Source organism: Protopterus annectens, chromosome 11.part0 (genome assembly GCF_019279795.1).
Source record: "Protopterus annectens isolate FY-2018-M chromosome 11.part0, PAN1.0, whole genome shotgun sequence".
In the NCBI taxonomy this organism is placed as follows: Eukaryota; Metazoa; Chordata; order Ceratodontiformes; family Protopteridae; genus Protopterus; species Protopterus annectens.
In genome coordinates, this window is record NC_056745.1 from 1,315,783,847 (window position 1) to 1,315,809,927 (window position 26,081).

Below are 26,081 nucleotides of genomic sequence, written 5' to 3' on the forward strand. Positions count from 1 at the left end.
ACAGGAGGTGGCACAGGTGTCATCATATGCACAGGGTGTGTTGTAGATTTGCCAGAGCCCGACATTGACCCATCCAATTGGCGTGTGTGTGTGTGTGTGTGTGTGTGTGTGTGTGTGTGTGTGTGTGTGTTTGTGAGGGACAACAGTACTGCATGGGCCAATGCTGATGTAATGTTTGTGTATGTGTGAGCCCTAGTTGTATGGTAAATGTGTGTGTGTCTGCATGCACACAACTCCACCATGTGGCTGCCATATATGGGCAGTTGTGAGACAGCCACAGACTGTATCTGCTAGGCCGTACAGATCACTGTCTCTGGCCATGGACACAGTACCTGTAGTATCGGGTACCAACCCTGACTGGGTGCTATCATCAGAGGCAGAGGTATGATGACTTGACCCATGTCCCTGCTGGGACTGGCCAGCGCCACGTGCACATGGTCTAGTAGGATGGTCAATGGGCAGGCCAGCCCCAGGTACTACCACTATGGGAGCGGCTGTGAACTGTGGTCCATCCGCGACGACTGCCAGCTGATGCTGTTGCTGGCATGTGTCCGCGTCGGCTTCTCATCTGTCCCGCACTGTCCTGGCTCATGGTTAACACATTGTGGAGGACACCTAATGTCTCCCTCCAACTGCTATCAAAGACCTCGGTGTAATTCCGGATGGCACCGGCAAGGTCACGGATGCTGTCATTGATAGCAGTGTAATGGGCCCTCTGTCCCCTTAATCCCTGTCGGGTGTACCGTTCCATACATGCCTGTGCCTGCATTACAGCCCGGAACATACTGGAGGTTGTAATACCTCCGGAGGCACGTCTGCCAGGGGCAATACGATCAGTGGTGCTCCCCCGGGAACCCTTGGACATCCGCCGCCTATGTGGTACCGTTCCGGTAATCTGACTATGGCTGCTGTGAGAGGATGCACATATCATAGGTACCACACTCTCCTGGTCAATGCCAACTGTATGCTGTCCCTCAGCTATGGCCATTGGTGACGAGGGATGTATTGGCAGTATGAGTGTGCGCATAGATGGGGTTGACTGCTGTGTACTGTCGATTGGTGAACCAACGACAGACCCTGTCAGACCTTCCTGTGCCACAATACATGTCTCATCATCTCCACTATTAGTGGCGGTGACATCAAGTTCCCTGCTGCATTCAGACACCCCTAACTCAGCACCTGTGGAAGGAAGACAGGAAACACACTTTACAATCTGTACATGATGTTAGCACACATGCACACATGAACACATGCACACATGAACACATGCACACATGAACACATGAACACATGCACACATGAACACATGCACACATGCACAGAAATACACTGCTCACCACAGCACATACACACACACACACACACACACACACACACACACACACACACACCAGCAATCCAACACATACACAATAATGGGTGATGGTGGGTGACAGTATCACAAGGCAAACAGTCACCACACACCTGTTAGCATGCAGACCATGTGTTGCTCAACACCATGCAGTGCAAGTGTAGACAGCCCTATCTAATGACATTATACATGGCTTTGATGCATGTGTGTAGTTGTTCAGTGATTGGCTATACCCTGGAACACAATGTGTACATGGACACAACATTGCTATGCAAGTATTATCTGCTCTGCAATGTCATGTGCACCATCACTCAGTGGAATACATACCATGGCTGCATGTGTTTTCTGTGTGACACATAGATTGCCATGTCTAATGACAGTGTCTATGTCCATAGCACATAATAGTGGGCACAGGTGTAGCAAATGCATGCAATGTACAGACATGGGATGAGTGGTGCATGTAGACGTGAGGGAATCCCAATGCACAACATGGGCATTGTACAGTGGTTCTGGTGAGTGTGGGACATATTGCAGATATGTCAGTGCCAGCCATGACATGGCATGCTACACAACTGCAACATTAAACACCACACATACCCAATGTGTGTCATGTGACTTATACACCCAATAGCATTCCAGGACATATATGTGACTCTTTGTACAGATGGCGACTGATGTGCAAAATGTGTATACTAGCATATGTAAGCACACACACAACATGCTATGCATGGTGTGTATAGGTGCATATATTTGCACACACAGAACAATGAGGTGCACAGCAAAGACTGCTGTGTGTAGTACTGTGGTCACTATAACCAGAGTGGTGTACTACCATGTGACATCATCATCATGCATCTTGTGGTCACTCACGGCTACTACTGTGTGACAGACCACTGCCTAGCATGCTGTACCTGAACTGCAGTGCCGTGGATACGTTCACTATTACACAGCCACTTTGTACATGGGTGTATGAGGTGCCCAGTAGGGAAAATTGCCTAACATAACTGTGTTATGTGTTGAAGAGTGTTGCACAGCCCCATGATAGGCCTCTACCCCTGAGGTACATCATATGTGTGTGTGTGGATGACATGTGGGATACTGAAGTGTGACCTTACAGCGGGTGTGTGGTTATGCCATATGTAGCATGACTTTGTGTACTGCATGTGATAAATGTGTTATGTTGTGTACAGGTGTTGTAACTATGCCTATCAATGTGTAGTACGGGGTTGCTACAACTGTGTGTCATGCTCTGTGTATTGCATGTCATTGAGGCAGCTACTGACATTACTGAGCTGTGCAACGTCTCACAGCAAACATGCACGGCATGCATTATGCATAGGTGTGTTACGTGTACATGGCCTACACCTCACCTATGACATGCATATTTCATTACCAACATTGCAGGTATAACACACTCACCAGCATGGATCAGCTGCCCTGCCGTCACACCAGAGGGACCTACGATAATATGAGAGGGTTTGTCAGTGGCCACAACTGTGGCATTGCTATAGTGGGTATGCTAAACTGCAGTACAACAACAGTCAACAGTCACAGGTGTAGGGATATTATTCAAACTATCCGTATTGCACAACACTAGGCAGCGGAACTGCTAAAGACACAGTACACATCTCACGTTTACATAATCTAACAATACAGTTAACTGTAGTCTACAGATAGGGCATGTTACCTGCTTGCTCCAGGTGGATGTGCTGAGTGGCTCCAGCCTCGATTACAACACATGTCAGAGGTTGATGTAGCTGTTGTCCAGGAGCCACCATGCTTAGGAGCAGCTCCTCCGCTCTGGTGAGGGGGGGATGAATGGCCACCCCACCACCTGTGGCAAGCTGCTGTCTTCGGATATCAGACGCATGCCGTCGGACTTGTCTAATTAAATCACTGCAGTGATGGCATACCTGCTCACATGTCCGGTTATGCATGCCTATGTCATTTACCCAACGAACAAGTTTCTGCCACAGTGCAGTCCGCTCCTGCTGGTGCTGGCTGCTTCTGGAGAAGAGCATTGTGTAGCGCTGCAATAGGCTGTCGAGTATCATCTCTTCCTCATCCACTGTGTACGCTGGGTTGCGTTGGTGGGCCATCTGGCTGAAAAAGATATGAACAATATGTGTGAGAGTGTCCTGTGGCACACTTTACACCTTTACCCTCAGATATCACTTTACTGACATGTATACCATCCTATTGTCTGTCAGAGGTTACACACGTTCAATACCACTTATTGGTTCTCAAGCCACAACTAACTAAAACTGCCCCTCAGACTCTATATATCACACCACTATACAACAGTCCCCAACACACTGTTTGTGACACATTGCACAACCTCAAGACAGGGGTGTATATCACACCAATGCACAAACAGAGATGTCATCCATTGCAATGGATGTAAAGTACAGGTACAGTAGTACCAATCAACCACCCTAGTCATTGATGCCATAGCCCTGCCTAACAGATGTGTCCAGTTGTTACTATAGATGGCATACTGCTGTAACAGACTATATATGTTGCTGGATACACACGTTTACCCTGTAACACACATATGATTGCAGCCATTGTACAGGCATAATCACACACACATCAGGCAAACATACAACCAACCACTGTAAGCAAACACAGGTAAGCATTACCTGTGTACCATACAGTACTGTGTGCCACTACTTACACACCCTTATGCCTGCATTCTGTCCTCTGTGGAGACTACAGGAAACACACATGACAGTGTTTCCAGGCAATGTGAACACACACCATACTGTGCTGTTTAGGCCTACAGCTTCAGGTAGTACTACAGTTCATATTGGTGATGGATTCACCAGCAGTACCACTCACTAAGCATACATATATTGCTTTAGCCTACAATGAGACACCACATTCATCAACGGAGAACTACGTCACATCATATGCCGTGCTACTATGTCTGCCTAACTGTACATTACACATCAGTTGCTGTCCTCACAGCTAGGATAGGCACTACCATGTCAGATACAACATCACACTAAGCTATCACACCTTTACAGACCTTGCACACATTCAGCATTACACTTATTCAACCTCACATAGCAGCTATTGCATTAAGTACATGTGTGTGTGCATAGTATCATAGGTAGGTAATATGCTATTGGCCCTAGGGCCTACGGCAGCCTAGCCATATGCTACCCTGGCCTTTGACACACATGTACTTTGATTTCACTTGCCCCTGCCAACATGAACCACAGAGGTGTTTCCTGGGGTGTATTACCAATCTCCCACACAATCATCAGGGGTGTTTATAACAACTGCTAAGGAGGAGCCGTGTTTGCTATTGCTATGTGGTCTATTCCAGTGTATGGCATATCTCTGAGATGGGAACCTATCCCTCCAGCATGTGCTTTTTAGTGAGCTGGCAAGGTTTAGAGTCCTAGAGCGTATATCCCGGAGGGATTGTGATATGTTGCCATGGTGATTGTCACCCAGCTATGGGTGTGACATGCCTCTGTATGTCCGGCAGAGGTCACCTCTGTGTGGCCAGTATGCAGTACAGTGTAGTTGTGATTTTGTGAGTCAGTTTGCATAGGGCATCTGTTTGCGGCCAGTATTACCCTCTGGGAGGTCTGTCTGTGGCCTGTTCACCTGGTGTAGCTGTCATGTGAAGTACATACCACACAGGGCATTGTGATGAGTAGAGGGGAAGTCTACCCTATACTTCCATAGATGACACACCTGTTGTCATGACACATACCACACAGACAGATTACAGGTGTAGTGTGGCACTGTCTTCATCAAAGCAGACGCTACTGTCCACCTGTGTCCCATGTTCCCTTACCACACCTTCACTGTTAGGTAGACCTATGTGGTAGTTAATGGGTACACTGTTTTGGGAAGATGGAATGGCACTGCAGTATCAACACTTGTCTACAGTCTATGCCTTGGTCACCAAACACCTGTTGCGGTACATATGACCCCGTGTCTCTCTGTCTCTCTCTCTCACTCTATATATATATATATATATATATATATATATATATATATATATATATATATATATATACATATCTATACACATACATGTACACATCCATTGCTGTTCACATGGATGTACATATATGCACATGTACAGTCCACCTTTCATGGTGGGGATATTACGTATGCGACAGTTGTGGGATGTACAGGTATGTGATTAAATTGCACAGTGTTGTGCAGAATGCATGTGGGTATCCTCAGCCCTTGTAGCATTAGCAGGCCTCACTGGCTGTAACACAGCAGATCTGACAAATCTGTCCCACAGCATTTAACCACCACATGACATATATCAACACTACCATAGCTGGCCTTAGGCATAGGCCAACTGGGCGGCCGCCTAGGGCACCGCTCTAGCAGGGGTGGTTTTCCACTATTTATGTGGTGTAGTAAGACAAGGATGTGGGCACCAGAAAGTGTGGTAAGGGGCACCGTGGAGCCCTTTTGCCTACAGCACCAGTTGACACACTACGACCTACATGGATATATGCACATATCAACCTTCACTGACAGAGATCTGTCCAGCTTTCACTAACAGTTGCAGTATGTCCCTTGCCCTATGCACATGTGCAGATACAGATAGATACATACTGCTGCCACACATGGATGATTTGCAGTGTGTAGAGTACTCTTCAGGAACATCTACAACATGCCAACACCTACATGTGAGTTACATACCTTACCTTTGTATTTCCCTGCTCCGTGTGTTACGGTTTTGTAGGTTTTTTTTTTTTATTTTTGGTTTGTTTTGGGTTTTTGCCCTCTATTTAACTTTCTGTCTCAGTTTCTCACTCTGTTCTGTCTCTGTCTCAGTCTGTGTCTGTGTCCGTGTCTCTCTCTCTCTCACTCTCTATCTCACAGCACCTGCAATAATATAATTGCATGTGTGGACTGCAAGTACAGCCTGCTTTTCTAGGTATCTGCACTTGTGCATGTGACAGCCTCTGCACTAATTGCTGCCCACCATTCAGTAATTGCATGCAGCCTGCTGTTTGGTGATTGCATTACTCACTGTGATTGCAGCCCACTGCTATAAAATGCTAGGTTAGGTAGGCGTAGCCCTTTCAGATTTCCAAGGTGGGGCCCATGCTTGTTTGCTCTGGACACTATTGTGTCAGTCTTAAGGTTGGTATTTGTCTCTTATCTGATGCTAGGGTTGTAGCCAGTTATATGCATGTTGTACTCAAATCTGAATGTTGCTGCTTCCAGTACACACATCTCAGTGTAGACATGTACGCACCCCTCCAAATGCTAACACAGGATACATGGGAGTATGTACTTTTTTCTCACTTACACAATTAACTGCCATACAAATGTGGTTATTGCACTGTATTCCTGTGGCCAGTATTTATCCTGGTCTGATACTGTGTGGTGTTTGTAAGGTGCTACTGTAACATTATTCCCTGCTAGGATGGCTGCTTCTCCTTTCACAGTCATGTCATGCAATTCCACAACCACTGCTGGTAAAGACCCACAGAAAAGGATTTGTGTTATACCATTCCTAATTTCCATTTACATTCCCTCATTGTAATGCATGATATATTTATTTCAGAACCATGTTAATTGTATATCTGCTGTGGCTTAGTGGTAATTCATGCAGTCTATTGTGTCAAAGGTCTGGGGTTCGAACTGGCAGAGTTTTTTTCTTTTGCTGCTCAGCAGAACAAGGGCCCTGCCATAGAGTGACTAAGGCACTTTTAAGCAGTTGTAAGCAGGTTTGCGCGACGCTTAGTGATGCTTAGCTAAGCGTACATATGCGCACACTCACTTAAACCCGCTTACTACTGCTTAAAAGTGCTTACTCCCGCTAACCCCCACGCTAATTTCTTTTAAAGAAAAGAAAATGGGGAGATACGAAAGTGGTGAAAAAGGGGGCACAAAGAGGGACAGACAGTAGGTAAGCAAGCTCGGGATGTGCAGGACGGGTGTAGGGAAGGTCCATAGTTGCCCATTTCTTTAAAAGCAACAGCTGTGCATATGCAATAAATTTGGAGTGAAATTTGAAACCTTCCACCCCTGGGAGAGGGGTGAGGACAGCAAAGTATGTTATACTGCCAATTCTAATTATCAGCTTACATGTCCAATGGACATGTGTGTGAAATGGGCAGCTATGTATGGGGCACAATGTTTTTGTGGGTACAGATTGCCCTTCTTTTTTTTTTAGGTGAGAGTGGGAAGTGAGGTAGAGGAAGTAGGTATGTCTGGGGAGGTAGGTTGGGAAGGTAAACAGACAAGACAGACAAGATGCATACAGTGGCTGTGTATGACACATGGGGTGAGTAAACACAATTGACGGGGTCGGATGTTTGGAAATCGCAAGCCCATGCGCCCACAAATGGTAACAGTGGAACTGAGATCCCCACCCATGGGCAGTCACCACTGAACCTTCACAGCCCCGAGGGTGGCTGTGCTGGGGGCTGCGTAGGACAGGCAAGCTCACCCGTGAGACATGCCACTCTCGCCTCGAGCTGGTGTAGGGGATCAGTGACTGAATGCTGGATCTCCCTACGCACCACAACCCGGACCCATCAAAGGGTGACAGGTGGCCCTTCTCCACCCATGCTTGCACAGGGGGGATGATCCCCATTCTCTGCAGCGCTTCCACCCAAAGGTGGCACAGGACAAATGGAGGAGGGGAGCCTGGGCTGGGCACCGGACCTGCTGGTGCCAGGTGCACTCGCCAACTGAGGAGGGACAGGTGGGTCCGCTGGGACCAGCCTTCCCATACGTTCTGTGATTAGGTGTGTTTAATTACAACATAAGCAAAACAACATTCCAGATTAGTTGTAACAGCATGCAATAATATTCCCATTAACCCAACACACCAAGGTTACAACAGTTGAACAGCAAGCATAACACATGCATATATTGAACCACAGTGGATATTCTAATAGCATGCAGGGATGTTTGGTAGCAACAGGCCACCATGATTGTGGTGTTTAAACAGGGCACATGCATCAACGTGAATGCAAATATTTATAGAACAATAGGACATATGTCCCAACAAATATGTAAGATTACACATACCCATTGAGGTGTGGAATTACATGGTTTATGCACATAAAGTAGGGTGTAGAAAAAACCTCAGTTAACATCTTATAATGACCTTTTAGTCCACACTACATTCCTAGTGACTGCAAGTGTATATCCCCTACCTGTATTATTACACTTGCCACCATACATTAGGTTGTGTACTGGGTTTGGCTAGTTCAATATATGCCTGACCTATATCTGACATACTAACTGTCCAGGATGCAGATGTTACTGCTACATATTTCTTGATTGCATTTATATTTCTTTATCTACATATCTGGGATGTTTTCACATGATATTTTCACTTCGATTTGTACAGAACCCTGCATTTCTTGACACACACTCACATTTCTGGGGAAAAATAACATGCTACACGTGTGCCAGATTTACTTATTCATGCCAGCCAGTAGCTGACTGTTGTGGACTGTATATATGTTTCACAGCTACTAGCACTTCCATCACCCATTTTATATGGGACTGCACAACTCTAGGTTGCCAGCACCTTTTCAAACAGTACTGTTTGTGTAATGCAAGGGTACAACAACATTTCAAACTCTGTGACACAGACACATTCCGGGTTTTAGACCTTTATTAATGACATTCCACACTTTTCCTTAGGTTCATGCCTTTATTTGTTTTAACGGTGTGTATGGCAGACATGTTCAAGACATATTATACCTTTATTAATGGGTTAGAACACTCTTTTTTCAGGCTCACTCATTTATTTTATATGACAGTGTGCCTGCAGAGATATTATTCCAGACATATGTTACCTTTCTTAATGGGTTACTACACTCTTTTTCTGCCTCTCTGATGTTTTTGTCTGACAGTACATGCAGAGGACTTATTCAGGCAATTTTATGGCTGTATTATTGGACTACAACACTTTCTTTCATGCCCGCTTCCATATTTTATATAACAATACATGCAGAATAATCACTAACCTGCCTGGTGGCGCAGCCTTAGCAGCCTATCAGCATAGGCTTGCTGATTCGCAGCACGGTCACCTGCAGCTGTAAAGTAAATGAAGGGATATTGAGACATACCTATCCATTATACATACTCCATTATCAGTTCTTACATACTGCATTCCATGGCTACTTACTCAGTTGTGGGGCATCCCACATCCCATGGGCCTCCTGTATCCATTGGTTCAGGTGGTCCTGCTTTTGTCTCTTCAGGTCTGCATGGTGGTGACGGACCTGCTCACCAGTCCGAGGGACACCTGTGGCACTGGTGCGGTCACGAGCTAACCGGTTCCAAGCCTTTGCCTTGTACTCCGTCCCTTGGAACTGGCCCTGCAGGAGTCTTGACTCATGACGGTGGACAAGGAGCCAAACCATGTATTTCGACTCCTCAATGCCCCAACACTGCGCTCTGAAGCGTGTTCCCTCTCCGACACCAGACATTCTAACTGCAGATGTGAGCTACAATCAATTATGGTGTGTATTCCCGCCTGAGGGGCTTAAATATGCCGCATTTCCCGCACTTTTTTGTGATTGGCCATTTTGTAAAATTCTCGGCTGACTGCAGACCTGCTTAGTAATGGTTAAAATACCATTCATAAGTATATGAATGTTAACAGTGGCTGTTTCCCCTATGTTGTCATGGCTTAGTGGTTCTGTACTTTGCTTCTGATGCACAGAGTCCTGGGTTCAAACCTTGTCATTCATTTTATTTTCACACTGTCCAGACAGGCTAGGGGGTGTGGCTGCATTTAAGCAACTTTGCTCTACGTTGCTCCTCGGTGCCCTTTTTGGTGCAGCGCGCACGTCCGCGCAAACACATTGCGCTGGGTAAAGTGCTATTAAACTATGGGCAACTCTATTGGGTAAAGTGCTGCTTAACTGTAGGCAATTTTATATTGGGATCCTTTAAAATATTTATTTTGTTCACTGATACATTGGCCATTTCACTGCTTTTTAGTTATGTTTAAACATATATGTCATGTATTATTCCATATACTGATTTAAAAAATAAATACGAAAGGGAGTGGTGGGACTCGAACCATGAATGCCTCTTCTTTGTGTAAACGCTCTACCATTATGCTATTGCTATTTGGTGTGATTTGCATAAACATTCTTTCTTATGCTCTTCCATGTCAGAATTGCTAACTGTAGCTAAGCAGTGGGCACATCCGCGCACACACGTGCAAATATGGGCAGCTATTTTGGGAATTAAAAAAAAATTAATGTTATGCGTTTTAGAACTGTGATGGGGGTTTACAATATCAGACAGTAAGGTGTTGGGTGCGGGGACATTTGAGCGGACTCGCTCTTGTTTATTTGCTTTTATTTTAAATACTTGCAGGGGCGTGGACATTTAGACTGCTCGGCAGTTGGACACACCCCCTGCTTTCTTACACGGTCCATGTAAGACTTACGGTTGAGTCAGCGTGCCCTCAAGCATATTCATGGCATGCTGACATCATACCGTTCAACTGCAGCCTCCGAGTAAGACTTATTAAGTCTTACATGGAGGATTCGTAAATCCGGGGGTTAATGTTCACTATTCCTGCTGAAAAGGAAAAATACCATAGTATTCAAAAGGAAGTGGGTGGTCAATGTAATGATTTGATAAAAAGAAAAATTAAAAAATGAGAGTGTGACATTTTAGAATACCAAACACAATACTAGTTATCCTAAACCAAAGTCTGGAGAGAGATTTTGGGAAAGAAACAATTATGGGGAGTGGAAAAGTAATAACAATGAGGAACCAACAAGAGTTGGTGATTTAGAGTCAGAAATGGATGACATCTCTGAGTATCCCCCACTACGTAGATCAGAGAGGATCAGAAATAGGAATGAATACCAGCAACAACAGTTTTCGAATTTTTGTGGGGGAGCCAGAAGGGGGAGGGGGAGGTATTAAATAATATCGCCCACCCTGACTTAGAAGAGAAAGAGATCAATCAGGACATGTATAATTCTTTTAGATACACATATGGTGATTTTAGTATTTATAATTTTAGCTCTGTAATCTTGACTAAGGACCATTTTAGACTTTTATCCAAGGGGATTAAGTTTATACCCCTAAGACAAGGTGACTTGGCCAAAACAATTATGGATATTAAGGTTTTTACAAGAAAAATTAATTTCAAAATATTTTTTCAGCAGGACTCCAAGGTAGAACGTGAAGGACAGGTAAGAAAAAGTATTTATAACCCGCCATTACACCCACAAATTAAAAATTTGGAAGGTATTGTGGAAAAAGAAATCAGAAAAAAGTATGACAAAGTGAGATATAGAAGCAACTTGGCCCAGATGAAATAAAATATTTATATGAACTAAGAAATGATAAAAATGTAAGAGTTATGAAACCGGACAAAGGTGGGGGGATGGTCCTTATGGATGATTTTATATGTGAAGCAAAAATGAATGACATTTTAAGGGACCCCAATAAATATGTAATATCCAGAAATGAGATAAACATTGCATATTGTAGAATAGATATGATTTTGGAGGACCTATTAGTAGAAGGCTCTATTGACCAAAGAACGTACCATTACCATAAGGTAGAAAATCCTAGAATAGCCACTATTTTTGGGATTTCCAAGACACACAAAAATGGGAAGGACCCTCCACTGAGGTCCATTGTCTCTGTGGATGAGTCCAAGACATTGCCTCTAGCCAGGTATGTGGATAGTAAGTTAAAGGGCTTATGGTTAGAAAAAAAGAACATTCTAAAGGACTCCTGGGACTTTTTAAGGTGTTTGAGTCAGGAGAAATATAATGAAGGCTTAACTTTTCTTACCATTGACATAGTGGATTTGTTTTCCTCGATACCTCATAGGGAAGGTTTGAATGTACTAGAAGAAATTATTTATGAAGAAAATTACTTGTCCCTGGATGAAAAAGTGGTTGTTATGCAGCTTTTGGTCCTGGTCCTGAGATCCAATTTTGTGTGGTTTAAAGGTAAATTTTTTCACCAGATACAGAGTGTAGCAATGGGTGCAGCCTGTGCCCCCACTTATGCGAATCTAGTTTTGGCCAGGTGGGAGAAGTATGTAGTAGATTCCATCTACAAGGAGAATTGGATTCTCTACAAAAGATTTCTGGATGATATAGTGATTTTGTGGGTGGCCCCAGAAAGAGAAGGGGCTTACTTTATAGAATACCATAACTATAGTGCTATTTTCTTAGAATTCACCCACAAAACCAGTAAGGACACTTTGCAATATCTGGATGTGGAAATATACAAGTGTGACAATATGTTTAATTCCAAGGTTTTCAGAAAACCAACAGATTCCAGTTTCTATCTACACTTTGATAGTGCTCATCCTAAGCATTACAAGAAAAATATTGTCAAAGGACAATATATAAGGGGCTCTAGGATGACATCCAAAAATGAGGACTTTGACAAGGAAATGGAATTGTTACGAAAAATGTTAAAATCTAGGAATTATCCGGATCATTTGTTGCTTGAAGTAGAAAATGAGGTCTTGAAAGGTAGAATGGAGAAATACCAACCTATTCTAGGCAAAAGGGATGTTAAGGTTACAAAAATTGTTAATACAGGTTTGGTGAAAATTTTGATAGGGCTTTAATATTGGAATTCAATGCTGGGTCCACCATGGTAAGGGGTATTATTAACAGTGAATGGGATAGATTTGTAGCCCTTACGGACTTGTATAAAATAAAAAAGGAAAGCATTAAAACTGTCTACAAAAACTCTAGGAATTTGAAAAATATTTTGGAAAGTAACTTCGATTATGGTGTTACAAGGAATAAAAAGAGGAAAGGAACGTTTAAATGTGGGCATTGTTCCCAATGTGCCTTTGTCTACAACAATGAGAATATGTATTTGCAATGTAGAAATAGGCTCTTGGAAAGCAAGGAATTTACAAGTTGTGACAGTAGCGGGCTTATCTGTTTGGCTAAGTGTCAGCTCTGTGATGCATTTTACATAAGTAAAATGGAACGAAAGTTAAGAAAAAGAATATATGAACACACATAAAATGTATCAAATAAAAAAGACACTAATGCCTTGAACAAGCATAGCCTAGTGTGTGATAGTGCCCATTACTTATTTTTCACATTGAGGAAGGTTGATAAAAATCTTCGAGGGGGGGCTATGGGAAGAAACTATTGAATATAAGGAGCTATGGTGGCAGATCACCTTGGAAGCTAATAAAAAAGCCTGGATTGAATGACCACATTTCCGTAAGCTCCCTCTTAGAGCAGCCAAATTATAAGTAGATTTTATTGTGGTACAACTGAGACGATATACATTGTGGTCCTTGATGTAATTTATTAGTTATATGCTGTTTAAATCTTTTTTAAAAAAATTGTTTTAAAGCATTTTTTTATTCACTTTGAGATTGTGTTCACATTCAAACACTTTGGTATTTTTTAGGTATATTCAAGTGCATTGCAATGTTTAAACAATCCACAAGATGGTGCCATTTCCCCAGATAAATATTTAAATGTATTTTAAATTAATTTAACATTTTTGTACAGTCACATACAGTGAAAATGTATTTTAAATAGGTTTTAAATCAATGCGTTGTTATTTGTTGGATGTTTTATGTTTTTATTCAGTAAAATGAATAACCTATAACCAGTTTTGGTTCCTAAATGCCAGGTATACATATATTTTTCAACTTAGGTCGTAACAATTAATTCATTAATTGGTTCACTTTTCATTGGTTGATATGTAAGAGAAATAGTATATATAGAAGGAGTTTAATTCAAGCCTGCATCTGATGAAGTGTATATCAAACAAAAACGTATTTTTGTGAGCGTTAATGGTGTCTATGTATTAAACTTTTGATACAGGTTTGTCCTCTCAGAGCTTTATCGTTTCACCTTTTTGTTGGGCTGGATTGGGAATTTTTGGTGAACTTTTAGCCCACTTGGTAGTTATTTTGAATTCCAAAACCATGCTACATACAAGGTATTATAATATTTTATCTTAAAGCACACATGGTGGCAAACACAATTATAATGATATTTGACCTCTATCAATGAGCATTTATTTGAACTGTAAGGTGATAAGTTCATCTTTTTAAAGGCTCAACCCACACCCATTGGGAGTTAAGGGTACACACTCAAAAGAACTAAACTGGAGAAAATGAGTTAACAATTTAGACAAACTGTAAAAACATACATTAAGAATCGATACAAGTTATATGACAAACATTTAATGTTTACAGAAATTTTAGACAGTTTGTAGAGAAATTAAAGGTAAGTTAGTCTAATACAGACAGGAATTTGTGGTATATTTAGTGAAAATTTCAGGGAAGAGAACTTGGTGGATGTAAGGAAGTAAGTGAAGAAGGAACAGTAAGGAGGTATAAGGAATGAAAAGGCACTTGTTCATAAATAGGGATATAGTTTTTCCTGATTTTGAGCAAGAACAGACCAAGATTCTAGCTAGGAAGTATTTCCGAGTAGTTTTGAAAGATGGGTGGGAGAGTATTGATGTAATGGATACAGGTAAGGAGTTCTAGGCCTTGTATGTGTACAGACAATTCCCAGCAGATTTGATAGGTTTGTAGACAGATAGGAGTTTTTGGTCAGTGGATCACAATGACTGACTGGGAACATAGTTGTGTAGAATGTTTTTTAGTGCTGGGCAGGCAGATGGATGCTGGGTAATTTTATAGGTGGTAAGAAGGTGCGTATATGTTAGTTGATGAGGCATTTCTAACATATTTAGGCTTTTTACTGCTATATAGTGGTGGGTTCTTAAAGTGGTATTTGCTGCAAATTTGTTATAGCATTATTCAAGTTATAATTTTTGTGAAGCCTGTAGGTTAGTAAGGATGGGAGTTGTGATGCCCACCACTGCTATCGATATGTGATGGCCACCACTACATGTCATTCACATACTGAGTTAATAATCAAGGAGCCTGAATTCTCACCAATGATATTGGAGAGGGACATGCACTTGGAATACAAATAGATAAACTCAGTATTTCCAGATGCAGACCTCTTTGCATCAAGTACAGTTTCCTTTAAGAGCACCCAGGGAACACACTCAACCCAGAGTCTGGATGTCTCTAAATCTGTCTTCCCAATAAGATGCCTCACTGATACAGGTGTAGGGTTAGGTCCTTACCTGAGTGTCCAAGCCAAGTCCTCCAGCACCATCTCTGTGAACGCAGTGCATCATGTCCCTGCCCAAAGTAGCTGATACACACAGACATACTCTCTGAGAGATTTGATTTTTACACACACACACACACACACACACACACACACACACACACACACACACACCTGGGAAAGGCTGGCAAAGTTTTACTGGCTATGCCCCCTTCCATCCAGATTATAAGGTAGTTATCACAACCACCAGACACTCCCCAGTCAGCTACTCCAATGCCCTTAACAAAGGGTGTCCAATTATACGGTGTAATATTGATATTAATGTATATGGTAGTAGTTCACCAAGATAGCTAGGCCTTTTGGAGTGGCCCACACAGTGTCATCAAATAAATACAAGTACTCTCAAAGGTTAGATACTTTCTACAAGGACCAGCCACAATAAAAGTTTGAAATATATTTAATAATAAATAATAAAAGAACATGAAAATATTGAATATATATTTACAGTAAACCACAGAGTTGAAATCACAGAAAATATTGAAATTAACATCGATGGACAGACTCATACAAATAAAGAAAAACACTCTCTAAACTATGTTTTACTATATTCCTGACTGATCTAAAAAATTGCTGTTCCCTAGTTAAGTTAATTACTACCACAAGGCAAGATGCTGTGACTGAGAGTCTTTCTAGTCAGGCTTCCCAAACAGGATACTCAATACTCTGAGATTTCTTTGTAATATCTAAAAGATAATTTCCAAGAAGGCTGGCAGAATTACCTCATCTGGTCACCTGGCTCTAGGTTCTCACAGTATTCCTCTTTGAAACTTAGGCAGGAATTTAGCACAGACAGCCACAATACACCTCCAAATGTTATGATAGTGCCTGCGGCCTCCTCCTCTTTTCACTGAGCTAATGAACAAATGTGGTTTCCTTGACCCAGCATCTCCAGTCCCATTCTGCACTGTGGAATGCCTTTTAATGGTTTAACAGGTCATTAACGTTTTCCTTATTTTTCTTAATGTAAGTTAGCTGGTTAACCTCTGCTTTGTCAGTATCCTCAATAAAAATATATACATTTAATTCAATTACAATAATACATATAAATTTACTTTTATTCCAGCAGGGTACACTGTCGATACATTTCAGCACAAGCAAACCTCACCAATGCATTTTCAGCAGAAACATCTGTACAAATCATTTTGATATACAAATGACATACAGTTCTAATACATTTGTAACACAAGCATCTTGTATAAATAAGTTTGGTATTCAAAGGACATACCATTCTTTACAAATCTCCAGCTGGTTATGCTGGCACTTGCCCATATCATCACAGGAGCACCATAAAGAAGTGTGGGGTAGAGATAAGTAGCGGCAAGTATAGTCTTAGTTGCGTCTGTGTGAAAGTGTTGGGGTCTGTAAAGTATCCCTAGTTTTTTATGAGTTTTTCTTATGCAAATTTGTATATACTGGTTGAATGTAAGATTATTATCCACTATCACCCCTAATAATTTGCTTCCATGGCTGTATTGTCAAGAGAGAGGACTTTGAATTTTGTTTTTTTCATGAGAGAGGGATTTGTTAAAAAAATAGTAGTTTAGTTGTTTTTGGGTTGAGCATGAGCTGTGAGTTGTGAAGCCATGTTTCAGTGCCTGGTAAAGCTTCCTGAGTAATTTTTTGGAGGTGTACAATGTTGTCAGATGTGGAAATGAGAGTGGAATCATCTACATATTGTATTAGGGTGGCCTGTTGTACACATGTAATGAGGGTGCTGATGAAAATTTTAAAGAGGAGGGGACCAAGGATAGAGCATTGTGGTACACTGGTTGTGACTGGGAGGTAAGGCGAGAGCATGGAGTGCCATTTTACTGGCTGATACCTATTGGAGAGGTATCTTTTGAACCATGGAAGTGTGGGCTGAGAGAGACCTAGTGAAGACATCTAAAGTAGAAGGTTTGCTGTTACAAACTGTGTCAAAGGCTTTAGACAAGTCTAGTAATAAGGAAATGACTAGTTTGCCATTATATCTAGCCTTATTGACAGTGTCTGTATAGGTTAGAAGGCCAGTGCTAGTACTATGGGAAGGATGGAAGCCATTTGTGTAGTTGATAGGAGTTCTTCCTGCAGGATATAGTCTAGAAATTGTTTTTGACTACATTTGTCAAGTATTTTGGTGAGGGGATATAAGATTGCTGTAGGTCTAAAGCTGGTAATGTCCGTTGAATTTCTTCTTTTCTGCAGAAGGATAATGTGTGACTTTTTTTCAGAGAGATGGAATGTGGGTTTATGGACTGATCTATTTATAATGACTGAGACAGGACAGACAATGCTAATGGCCACTATTTTTAAGCACCCACTTGGAAGGTAATCAGCTGAATAAGAGCATGGTTTAAGTTTGTTTAAGAGTAGTTTTATATGGGATGTGGCCACAGGTTTGAAGGTGCAAGTGGATGTGGTGATATGTATCTGTTGGGCAGGGATGGGATTAGCTGTTGAGGGATCCTTGGTTAAAGATGCTAGATGCTATACTATCAATAAAATAAGAGTTGAACTGTATTGCAGTTTCAAATAGTGAGTTATCAGGAGAGGGGTTTGAGTTGAATTTTTGGCCAGGGTGTAAGATTTCTTCAATTTTTTTAGGATTAGGTTTAGTGTTATTCTGAAAGTTACTAAATTATAGTATACTTTTTGTCTTCATTTATTTGATTTTTATTAGATTGTAAAGCATTCTGAAGTTTTTAAGAATACTGAGGTATTTTATATTTCTGCCATTCTTTACATAGTTTCATAGGTAGGTACTAGGCTATCAGCCTGAGGGCCTAGGTAAGCCTAGCCAACAAAGTTCCCTGGCTTACGCCACCCAAGAAAGTTATTTTCCTGTGCCACTGTTGAGCAGAGACACAGAAGTGATCCCCGGGGTGTATTTCCTGTTTCCCATCCACTCATCAAGATTTTTCTTGAAGAGTGCTATTGAAGAACTTTGCTTGTCATATAGATGGGTAGCCTGTTCCAGAGTATGGGAAGTCTCTGGGACAGGAATCTATCTCTTCATCATGTCCTGTTTATTGTGGTGACACGGTTTAGGTCCCTAGACCGTGTAGCTCGGAGGGATTGGGATTTCTTTAAGTGTAGCATGTCCAACAGCTCTGGGTTTGACATAGCTTATATGTTAGGCAGAGATCACCTCGGAGTAGGCGATATGCTATGGAGTAAAGCTGGAGTTTTTTGAGACGGTCAGTATAGGGCATCTGTTAGAAGCCAGTAATCCTCTTTGTGAGGTACTTCTGTGGCCTTTCCAGCTGCTGCAGATGTCTTGTGAGGTACATTCCAAAAGGGGCGTTGTACTCTATAATGGGTCTAATGAGTGTCAAGTAGAGGGCAACAATGACCTCTTTTTTCCTGGATGAGAACCCTTTTATGATGAGGTGTGCCATGTAGAAGGACTTCCTGACTTCTGTGGCGATGTGACTATCAAAGGACAGACTACTGTCCATCTGGGTCCCAAGGTCTCTTATCACACGTTCAGCATTAAGTAGACTGCTGTCTGTGTAGTAGTTCATGGGTACAGAGTTTTTACAAAAGGGGATGACAATGCACTTTTTGGCATTGTGCTTGAGGCCATAGCACTGACACCAGGCATCTGTCTCAGCAAGGCCCTTCTGTAGGATTTCCACATCATTTGGGGACTCGATATGGTTCCTAGTTGCAGTCATCTGTGAACTTTGTTAGCCAGAGTCCTTCTGTGTTATCCTGTACTTCAGAGAAGTAGATACCAAACAGGAGAGATCCCAAGACTGAACCCTGTGGTACTCCACTTGTTACTGGTTTGAGGTCAGATTTGGAGTGTGCAGCTTTTACAGTGTGGGCTCTGTCAGTGAGCCAGTTGGCAACCCATCTTGTGACATAGGGATTTATACCTAGTTTAGTGAGTTTAGCTATAATTCCAGAATGGGGGATGGTGTCAAAAGCCTTGGCAAGGTCAGGATAGGTGGTTACCCTCATCTACGGCTTTGGTGACTGCCTCAAAGAAGTCGATCAGGTTCAGGAGGCATGATCTGCCTTTCACAAACCCGAACTGGGTGGGATACAGAGTTTAGAGGTTACCAATTTCTTTGTTTATGAGTTCCATGATGATACGTTCCATGGCCTTGCAGACCAGGCTCGTCAGGCTAATAGTGCGATAGTTCCCGGGATCAGTGGTGGCTCCCCCTTTGTGGAGTGGGATAACTGTTGCTGTATGCCATTCAGTGGGCACAAAGCCTGATGTGAGGCTATGATTGAACATGGTGCTTAGGTGGGGAGCCAGTTTGTTCAGAAGTTCGTGTAAAATGCAGTCTGGGATGTTGTCCGGTCCCATGGATGCTGTGTTTTTGGCTTTAGAGAGTGCAGCTATTACCTGCATAGTTGTGATTACAGAAACTCTGAATTCTTCCTGTATAGATATGGGCCCTTTAGGGGGTGAAGGGGGGGGTAAAGTTAACACTGAACCTATCTGCCAGGATGTTGGCAATATCAGTTGGTTCTGTAATTTTCATGCCTTTGTGCTGTAACTCAGAGCAGATCTGGGTGTTGCCATTGGGATTCTTGACATAGCTATAGTATGATTTGAGGCTGACCTTAGAATCAGTGGCGATTTTGTTTTCGTAGCTAGCTTTGGAGGATCTTAAAAGGGATCTCAGCTTCTTACTGATTCTGACCTAGGAGCTACTCCACTCATGGGATTTTACTCTCTTTTGCAAGAATTTCTTCCTTCTTTTGTACAGCTTATTTATGGCAGGAGACCACCAGACTGACTTCCTTTTTTTGGAGGATAGCGTCTTGGTTCTGTTTGGGATAGCACTATCCATGCACTCGTGTAAGTGCTTATAGAGTGCAATTGTGTAGGATTCAGCAGTCATAACTGCATTCTCCATCTGCATGGGTGTCATGAAGGTCACCACTTCTGTCTTAAGAAGCATGAAGTTGGCTTTGGAGAAATTTTTTACCATGGTTTCCTTTATGGGGGGTGGGAGTGGGATGTGGATATCAAAGGTGATTAGCTTATGGTCAGATCAGACCAACAAGGAGTTGACTTCAGGTGTGGAACACCGGTCACTCATGTTGGTAATGACTAGGTCTAGGATATTGTTGCCCCTGGTGGGGTGTGGATAAGTTGATCCAGGGCATTGGAGTTTATGAATTCCAGAAAGCATTATGTGAAGGAGTTGGCATACGAGTAGTTTTCCCAGTTAATGGTGGGGTAGTTGATTATTAGGGTGTTTGGTTGAACCCTAATGTTTTCCAGTACATCAAGAAAAGAGGAGTGGGAATCTTGGGGCATGGTGGGGGATCTGTAGCAAGCTACAATTTGGATTGCAGTTCTGCCCAGAGTTAGTTGCACTTGGATAACCTCGGATGCATTATGCTGAGCAACTTGCCTGGTGGTGTGGATATTCTTAATGAATATTGACACACCTCTACCTTTGGTGATCCAGTCCAGGTTACATGGCCGAAAAGTGCGGTATGAGTTATAGCCTGCTAGTGCAGGGGTACTGTCTGGAGCCTTGAACCAGGTCTCAGTTACTGCACAGATATCGATGTTCTCCATTTTAAGGAGTGCCTTGAGTGAGTGCATTTTGAGATTTAGACTTCTAGCATTGAGTAGCATTACACTCAGTTTTTGCTTGCCTGTTCCTGTTATGGTGGTGAATTTGTCATTTGAACCTTGCCTAAAAAAGGCACTATAGGGGCGGCAAGAGCCTTAGCCAGTATCCAGAATCCCAGGGGGTGACAGGTGCAGGCCATTTCTGGGAAAGCATTGTGGTCTGTTGACCATGTCATCCCAAGCAGACAGATACTGGATCCCCTTAGAATGACACCAGAAGCTTAGCCAATTGTTGAAGTCAATCATTTTTTCCTTGTACTGCGGTATCATTCTGGGTGATGCCAGAATGCTACTCGGGGCTAGGATCATACCTGCCTTGGCTACAAGATCAGAGAGCTCTTCCATGTCTCTTTTCTTGTAGTCCAGGGAGGTACATCTCAGGTCATCCACACCAACATGGACAATGACAGAGTCATATTTGTACTTGTTGTGGAGTGACCTGAGTGCGTGGGTTATGTGGCAGATCCCGGCACCCGACAGGCAGCTGACAGTAAACTTCTCCTTGTTTAGCCTGGTAAGTGGGACATCAGTGTGCCTGACTATAGAGTCATCTATGACTAGTGTGTTGGGTATGTTGATTTGCCTTACTGGCTATGGTTGAGTGGCACACTGAGTCTGTGGGCCATGTTTCATTTGGGTTGTGTTGGGGGGTGGAAGTTGCTTGTGTTTCTGCTTTGGAGGTCTCTGTTGCTTGGGCAGATTATTATTGAGAGCCTCCGCGAATGTTTTTATGTTTCTATGTGTGGATTTTGGTGGTGTAGATTTAGTGAGACTATGTGATGTGTGGTGTGGTGCAAGTGTTTACCTTCTCCTCTTGAATATCAAGTTCAGTCTTGGATGGAGAGAGCTTTACCTCCAGTTTGGCTAGATAAGAACATTTCTGGGTTAAACTTGGAAAGGCTGCATGTTGTTTTATAAATATGCTGTTTAACTGGATGTGTGAGATGCCTTGTCATATAGATTGGGAGGTGATCACTGAGAGAGTCTGATATTGTACTTGTGGTGGAGTATTTGCTAGGGTCTGATTCTAGGGTCCAGTCTAATTGGGAATTTGATGTATTTCTGTAATGTGTGGGGCTATTAATTACTTGTGTGAACCCATATAAGTTTGTGCTAGATGTAAGGAGTTTGAGTTTATGTCCAACCAGTTGGCATTCACATCACCTAGTAGTATTTTTTCTTGTGGATATTTTATGGATATCCATTGTAGTATATATTTCAGTATAGCTATATTGTCAAATAAGCAATCCAGGTACAGTTGGCGATAAATCCGGATGAAATCACACAGTTTGTATCAAGTAAAATAAAAGTTTTCTCTGGAACCAAAATGGTCAAAGTTGAAAGATTTTTACCTTTGACTGTTTTGGTTCTGGATAAACTTTTATTTTACTTGCTAGCTGTATTGTTGCCAGGGGGGATGTAAAGGACAGTAATACACATTTGTTTATAGTTGTTTATTTTGAGGAAAGCAATATGAAGCTCTGCTGAACTGAATTTTGGAGTTGGGTTGCTGTGAGGGGAAATATGGTAGGTACTGGGAAATATTAAAGCAATACCAACACCTTTTCTCTTTATACAGTCATTATGGATGAAATTATAGCTAGGTGGTACAACTTTGGAGTCATGGGTTTAAGCCATGCTTCAATTACACTGAGAATGCCAGGCTTATGCTGGCTAATCTAGTTATGTAATTCAGCAGTTGTATTTCTTATGTGTCTAACATTTATTGCAGCAAAAATCAGATTACAGGGTTGGTGACTGACTGTTGTTGGGTTTGAGAAGTGTGTGGGCAAAAATTATCTTTGTGTTCATTGTGATAGGTGAGGCCAGGACTAGGGTGTATATCTCCTCCTAGAAGGATTTTAGTATATTGGGAAGTTATGCATACTTGTTTTTTGGGAGAGATTTCTTGCACTTAATTTTGTTTTGTTTGAGTTGAAGTGCAGTTAATCAGTCTATGTTTGGAATAAAGGTGAGGGGCTGTATTAAACAGATTTGGTGCAATGTATGGAAAGTGAAAGAGGAAGTATGGATAGGTGATTTGACAGAGCTGGAGAGATGTTGAGGGATATTATTGAGTCATGGTAAGATGAAAGATGGCACAGTGAGTGGAGAAGAACAGAGGATAAGCTGTACAGTAGCATAATTAAGTACAGGAGTCTGGACTTTATAGATGTCAGGTAGTGGGAAGGTAGCAATGAAGAAGGAAACAAGAAATGTCAGAACAGTAGGAGACTCAGTGATTGTGGATTCTGAAAGCCGGTAGAGGATAAATAAGGACAGAAGTATTTTCTATGAAAGAAGAGAGGTTGTCCTGGTATCTTCTCTGGAATGTAAGGGAAATAGAGGTATGAAAGGCTAGAATACAATAATGTAGATGAAATGAGAGTTTATTTGGGAAAAGTAAAAGACACAATGTGCAGTAGACAGGTACTATTAGTGAGGGCTGTAATTCTGAATGGATATAGTGCAAAGCAGTATGGGAGGGAGAAAGATAGTTGAGAATGTGGCTAAAAATTAAATGGAGATCGGGAAGTAGGAACAAAAACCTGAAGTGTATGTATAGAAGTAGTAAGGTCTTTTTAGGGAGGGTTTTGGAATAAGAGTTACAAGAGAAATGTGCATGTAGGAAGTATAATATTAGAGTAAGAGGGGGTGGGTAGAAATTGAGGGTATGGGAGCATAGTCGGCTTCCCATCTTCAGGTCAAATTATAACTGAGAACAATCAGTTTATAGCCAGTACAAAGCAATTAACAAAGAGATGCAAGGTAAAACAGGTCCTCTTTGATTTCCTGAGGCCAAATAACTGGTAACTCCTGTATAGTCTACTGGTGAAGAAAAAGGGGACAGTGGCCAATTTAGTAAGAGCGGCTTGGAGTGCATGGACTATTTCACAAAAGACCTTCAATCACAGAGCAGGCATATATTTAACTGATTAAATTTAATACACAGCAGGGTTCTTCATGATAAATGTGCTTACATTATACAATGACAAAATTCTCAGTAAACTTGTAGGGGTGTAAGGCCTTGTGGCAGAGTTTCTGCAGTATCGAGGACAGATATCGTGACCACAGTCTATTACACAATGACAAAATTCTCAGAAAACTTGTAGGAGTAGGGCCTTGTAGCAGTGCTCCTGCAGAAATGAGGTCAAATGTAATGACTGTAGGCTGTGCTCTATGAAGAAAGATAGTGATTGAGTGTAAGAGAAAGAACACTGAGGTGATATCATTCAGAAAAATATGCAACACTAGCAGTCCCTAACATCACCCAGTATCATGACAACTTCAGAAACAAACTTCCCTGTTGGTTCACCACCACAAGCAAACTATACAACAAAGGAAGGAGACTCCTTAAATTATTTAATGAATTTAGAACCTATTTTCTCAAAGATAACATCAAAAGCATTGCAATTTGCAAAAATAAAATGAAAAACAAGTATCAGGTCCCTAAAGGAACCCATGAACTTAGGCTGGCCTCTGAAGCCAAAGATAATTATAAATCCTTCTTCACTTATGATAAAAAAACAACAAATAAATAAATAACTTTCATTGCTCAGTACATTTTCATAATGGGGCCTCCTGTTCTGACCTAACTAACATTGCCAATATCCTTGCAAACAAATTTAATGACAATTTCATCCCTGAAACTGCATTTCAAAGTCCCAAAATACCTGCATTCCTTACTACCCCAATTATCTCTAAAGATCATTTACTGAACATGCTAACCAACACCAAAAACCCTTCCTTTACAGATTCTGACAATACATCTGATTACTTAATTAATAGTGTTAAACATACTCTTGTAGACACACTCCCCAAACTGATTAACTTGAGGTTAGCTACTGGTTTTCTCCTTGGTGAGTGGCACACAGCAATAATGTTGTATCTCTGTAAACTTGGCCTTACAACTGACCATTATAATTACAGATTTATCAGCTTTCCAAGCATCATCTGCAAAGCCATGGAATGCATTATTTGTAACTGACCCCTTAAACTGTGGTATTATGAGTCTGGTTAGACCTGACCCCCACCAGTCTGGTTTTGTGAAAGGCAGATCTTGTGTATTTAATCTGGTAAATTTCTTTGAAAGGGTTACAAGGTCAGTAGAGGTTGACCACGGAGTACATCTCAACCTATCTACGCCGCTTGATGCCCTTCCCCATGCTGGCATCAGACAAAAGCCAAATGCCTTAAAAATGACCTATGTGTGGTAAAATGGATAGCAAACCTGCTGAAAGACACACTTTACAAGTTGCAGGTGCTCATCAGAAAGCATGAAAGTCACCAGTAGTGCCCTCAAGGCTCGATGCTGGGACTTTATCTTTTTTTTTTTTATATTTACTTCTCAGATGACCAAGCAGAGAGCCAAGATGACTAAGAAACCTTGCAGATGATTGCTAATTGGGAATTGTTGTTACATCACAATATAACAAGCAGACCGTGCAGGATGAACTCTTCCAAGTAAACTCTTTGTGTACTAAACAGGGATTCAAACTAAATGCTAAAAAGTGTAGTATCATCACTTTTGGTAGACATCCTCTCCCCTCATCATACCGTCTAGACAACACACCTCTAAAAAACAAAACTGTGGATAGGTACTTAAGTTGATAGCTCCCTCTCTTTTAACCATCATGTAATAACAGCTGTTAGGAAATCCTTCTGTTTAGCCAAACTAATGTTTAAAGGAATTTAAACAGGGTCTAAAGAGGTAATCACTCATCTTATGCTCAACATTGATCTGCTCAATTATCAAGGACAACTCCTGCTTTGGGATGTATCTCATGAAACCTATCACAATTAGAAAGATCAAAAAGGTAGGTAGGATGAGAATGGTCATGAGACTCAGTGGCATACCTCTCAACCTCTTAGACCCAAAAATCTTGACAAAGTCATAAATATTGGGGAGACAAATGCCCAAAATAGGGACACTTTTTAAATATTGCTCTTACAAACTTAGAAAGTTGATAGAATAACAGGTTTTGCATTAGGA

At 41.7% G+C, this 26,081-nt stretch overlaps 1 protein-coding gene and 1 pseudogene across 1 annotated transcript in view; both read left to right on the forward strand.

Moving 5' to 3' along the window:
* Positions 1 to 26,081, forward strand: part of LOC122815830 (kielin cysteine rich BMP regulator) — a 2,917,372-nt gene that overhangs the window by 1,687,452 nt on the left and 1,203,839 nt on the right. The window lies entirely within an intron of this gene.
* The window catches only part of LOC122815967, a 130,923-nt pseudogene continuing 116,685 nt past the window's right edge, over positions 11,844 to 26,081 (forward strand).